The sequence below is a fragment of the Drosophila arizonae genome, chromosome 2 (assembly GCF_054131065.1).
Source record: "Drosophila arizonae isolate 15081-1271.41 chromosome 2, UAZ_ARI_1.0, whole genome shotgun sequence".
Classification (NCBI taxonomy): Eukaryota; Metazoa; Arthropoda; class Insecta; order Diptera; family Drosophilidae; genus Drosophila; species Drosophila arizonae.
The window spans coordinates 13,006,080-13,011,580 of NC_142922.1; positions in this window are offsets into that span (position 1 = coordinate 13,006,080).

The following is a 5,501-nucleotide window of genomic DNA, read 5'->3' on the forward strand; positions in this document are numbered from 1 at the left end:
TCTGAGCCTGGCCGGAGCGGGCACAGGCCGGCCAGTTGACTTGTGGCTTGGGCTTGTGACAAAAGGCATAAGTCAATGCTAGGCATGCAAATATGCGTGGGCGTGCCAGCCAACCCTTTCGGCTGCTCCTGCCGCTGCTGCCCAGCACCTAACTCGACTACAAACAATGACAAGCTGAAAACACAGCAACTGCAGTCGAGGATTAGGTTCATTGAAAGAAATGTCTGCCGGCAGAGACACAGAACGAGCTCGAGTCCAGCTACACAACAACTGCGACAGCCTAACAGGATTGCCAAAGTTAAGCCACAAGTGCATGTTGTGGGCTTAGCCAGAGTCGGGCTGATCTAATCCTGTTAGACAGAGGCAGATTGAGCTGCAACCGGATTCAGCTTAGCTCAACACACACACACATACACACACTGCGAAAATCCCGCTGACTCTCTCGGCTCGATTTCTATGGGCAGGAGGCAACGGGCAACGGGCAACAGGCAGTTGGCAGGAGGCAGGAGGCAGCAGGCAGGTAAGCAGCCTACTTACATGCTCCGGTCGGGGCAATTTCCCAAATAAATAAACACAGTTTGATTGCCAAAAATGAGAGCCAATTATGGCTGGCCTGACATCTGAAACGCATGTCAGCGAACAAATTTAAACAAAATATTTGTTTTGTTTATGTTGATGTTTATGTTTTGGCTGAGCAGCGACGCGACGAGACGATTTTCTTTCAGTTGGGCCTCGCTTGATGGAGAGCTGGCAGTTAACCGCTTTCTTTGCTCGCTTTTCCTCGTTTTCATCGTTTTCCTTACTTGTTTATCGCCGCATTCATCTGTGAGCGTTTGCCCACATTGTTGGAGCGCTTTTATAGCCAATTTACCAACTGAATAAAAGTAAAACGTAACAAAATCTGTTGGCCCAGAGATCTGACATTAATCTCAAATATATTACCGCAGTAATTTGATATTTTCTCTCGCCGCGCGCGCCAACTACACAAAACCTTCAATGCAATAAAATTAATTTAAATTCTCGACTTGGCTAACACACACGCACACTCAGGCACACACAGACAGACACGCGCATACGACATGACTAAGCGCCTTCGCCTTACGATACCAACTCAAACTGAACCAAGCTCCGTCTTTGGCTTCAGCTCCATCTCCAGCTGTAACCTCGCTCATAAAGCAGCCAGCAACAAATATCTGTCGTTTATTTAAATTTAGCTATCAAAAATGTTTACGATCCACATAACTGACTAAATCACCATAAACACCCTGTTCGGTGTTTGGAGTCTGCTGCAATCGTCCCGCTGCCCCATGCGGCGCTAGGCTAGACCGAGCAGTAGACTTTCGACCAGCATCATCAGATGATGCTCATCATCATCATGATCAGCATGCGAACATCATGATGAGCGCGCACCACAATGGCGCATTCGGTTACCCTAGGTGGTAAGTTGTGGCAACAAGTGCCTCGCAATATATGCTGTCTCTCTCTCTCTCTCTCTCTTTCTCGCTCCCTCGTTCTTGATCGCTTTCCATCTCTTTCCCTGATGGACACCTCGCTCTAATCTCTGCGAGTCCGGCTACGAACAATCTTTGGCACTTTAGCGTGTTGAATGCGCTCATTTATGTGAAATATGATACGGGCCATAATATGCAAAAACATTTTAATCAATTAATTATCTGCACAGCTCTTCAGGCAGCACACGGCAACAGCATCCCCACCTGAGCGCTGCGAGCGGGTGCTGGCAGAAGGCGCTGCCCGTGTGCCCGTTTCACCTTGTGCTCACTTTGTGCTGCTCGCCGTGTTGCTGCATTTAAATAATTTTAAAAGTTGCTCATGTGAAATGTGGCACTTAAATAACCCAGCGGGTGGGTGCACTGACTCAAGTGATATGGGATCGCAGCCTTGCCCAGCCCAGGCAGCTGACCAGCTGATAGAATGCGACAGTTAGCAAACTTAAAGCGCTGCCTGATTAAGTGACTAACTGATCCAATCACTTCTGACATATTCCACAAGCTCTTTTGCCTCTGCAATCATTATCAACGGCATGCCAAGGCATATGTGCGCTTGTCTTAGAAGTATTTTAATTTTACTTGGAACAAGTTACTTTGACGATGCATAAAATCTAACAATTTTCACAAATATTAGAAATACGTATATACAGGCAGGATGTTTGGTATATTCCATGATTAAAATATATATAGAGTCTGCGAATGAATATTTTTCTCCCCAGCTGACGTACGCCTTCTTCTCCGCCTCATATAAGTAACTGTCCTTGGAACCAAAATGTATTTATCGACTGATTATATACTACATATATTCACTTATTCACACATTAGTAATTCTATTCAATAATTACATATCAATTATTAATTATTTAACAATTTATTCAAAATATGAATATTTAATTCAAAGTCAATTTGAATTCATCATATGCTTATAGCATATAATTTAATGTATTATTTATTTCATTAAAACACTTTTTTATTAATTATTAATTATTTAATAATTTATGCAAATAATTACTTATTTAAAATTGCACATTTATATCGAAAACAATTTTTGTATTCATCATCTGCTTATAATAAATATTTTTAAACATTAAAGCCTTATTAATTTTTGTTATTAAATAATTTTGTCAATTATTAATTATGTAACAATTTATTCAACAATTTAAAATTTTTTATATTTTTGAAAATAAAAACAATTTAAATACATATTTTAATATATAATTAAGACAATATTAATTTTAAATAATCCTGTCAGTTATTAATTTCTTAGCCATTTATTTAAATTATAATTGTGCATATTTAAATCGAAAGAATACTCATCGACAATAACTCATTAGAATTAATTTAATCCACGAGTTTTTTAAATAAAAAATTTTTAAAACAAAAATACACATTTAAATGGACATCAGCATTAAAGTCTTAATTTTCATTTAATTTTTTTTATTTTCTAAATTATTAAATATAGTCATGGATGCATTCATCATTTCATTTCCCCTATTCATTCTACAAATTGCTATATATAAAGAATATTCTGTCCTACTGTTAAAACTTAATGTATGTATAATTAGAGACATTCAAAATGCAAGGAAATAAACTGATTAAAAATTATAATTAGTGCAAAAAAAAAATATATATATATATGTATATCTTATTGAATATGAATTTGTGTATTCTAAAATGTCTAATAATATTCGCATACTTTGTGCATATTATTATAGAGAGCAAACAAAGTCACAGCATCGACGATTGTTTATCAAGTTTTATTGATTTTAAATCGCTTGCCAAATTCATTTGGAACACTATTTCCTTCAATGCTGACCTTTCAGTGGTTTGTGTTCTCTTTATACAAATATTTTACTGCAGAGCCTCGACCGTAGATCTTCTGCTTCTTCTTCTTCTTCTGGTTGATGCCCCATAAATTTGTTCTTTTGTCTGCTCTTTATGTGCTGTTAATTTATTAATGAACCGCCTCGAACAACAACAGCAACAGCAACAACAACAACAACAGCAACAAATACAACAGACGATGCCCAATTGCCGATCCGCAGATCCCGAACGGTTCAACGGATTTTCGTGTTGTCTTCGCGCCAGCGCCTAATTAAGTTTGAACAAAGCTTTATAATTTTTGCTGCGCATAATTTAGCTAAAGAGCTAAGGCCACTCAAAGAGAGCGGGAGACGGATGGATGGATGGAGCGAGGGATGGTGGGACGGAGGGTTGGAGTGGAAGGGACGGAGTTGCCGAGATTTGATTGCTTTCATAAAATGTATTATTTATTTACTTTTAATTGGCTTCATTTGATGGCTTTAATGATCCGCAAATATCGGCAGCAGCAATTTTTATTCACGCTAATAATATAAATTTAATATTAAAGCGACTCGCTGGGTTTAAGATGAGGTGGGGGACATCGGGCATCGGGGAGCACTCGAGCAGGTAGACAGAGACATGCAATGAAACGGGTTTCCAGCTGACTTCAGGGGAGCTAATGATATCACACCCAAAATACCCAAGCGATGGTCATGTGTGTCTGTCTGTGTGTGTGTGTGTGTGTGTGTAAGGAAAGTGAAACCCCGCTTCTCACCTGATGCGCCAGGCCATACACAACAGGAGTTCGAACCTCGACCGCGACCCCGACATTATCTCACTCTCGCGCTTGCGCTCTAGCTCTCCTTGCATCTCCCTCTCTCTCTCTCTCTCTCTCTCTTTCAATATCTCTGCGAGCTGCTGCCACCTGCTGTGAGTTGATGCCTCAATCGCTGTATTTGCTGCTAGCCAGTCGGAATCTCATCGGGAATCACTTAGATCCCAATAAATAAGACTCACGTACCCAACGCACCCTTCCTCCACCTGCACCCGCCCTCGCCTTCGCCCCAATCTCAGCCCCAGCCTCAGCCATGACTTGCAACATTAATTACGCGTTAGTTAAATTCTAATGCAACGCGATTACAAATTAAGTTATTGGCTCGAACACTCGGGCGAATCGTCATGCTGAGCTGGACTGTGACCACATGCGCCAGTTGCCAAGTGCCAAGTGGCATGAGGCAAGTGGCATACGGCATGATCCAGGACCAGTTGGGCGCAGCATGCAACGGCTGGTGGTTAGGAAAATATGCAAATTCATCAAGCATGACCATAGCTGGGAGACGCCCATGCGACGCCCCCACAGCTATATGGCAATGCAGCAATACAGCATCCATGTTGGCCATTAACCGGCATTACAATAAATATGAAATTAATATTCATTTCAATTAATGTCAAACATTTATGTCCACAAAAGCGTTGGGCATCATTTGTTGCTGTCATTCAGCTGCGTGTTTGGTGTTTTTTTTTTTGTAAATGTCTCTCAATTCATTTGTTACTGTTGCTGTTGTTGTTGTTGCTGTCGATCGGCTGTTGGCGACTTGGCGGCTTTTGCATGCGATTTTATTAGTGTGATAGTGTCACAGAGTCGGCATGATTTATGCGCAGCCCAAAATCAGTGTGTGCCTGACTCACAGCGCCAAAAACACCAGGCGCAAGAGTGCGGGCTCCATATACAAATATAAACACAAACACACACATACATACATACATGTATATATAGTTTTGTACAATTTCTTTCACAAAGCCATTTTCGATATGCGGCCGAGATAAATGCCACTCATTAGGCCCCATAACGGTTGGCCCCACGGCCTCTGCCTTGAGACAAAGCCCACCTGAACTTCGCTCGGCCGGTAGACGAAGTGTGTGCAAAGTTCAGTACCAGCTGAAAGTTGTTGTCATCGCCAACTTTCCCACATGCCAGCTGGCCATCAGTGTGCCGGCGCTGCGAATTAGCAACGAGCATCGATTGGCCAGCCAAAGATCGATTGCTTAATTAAGCTGCGATTTGACAATGTCAAATGTCGCTGATAAACACGCGGGTTATCTTTCACAAATGACTGCTGCATGTTTGTCCCATCAATACCCTCTCTCTCTCTCTCTCTCTCTCTCATTCACTCTCTCCGTCTCTCGTCA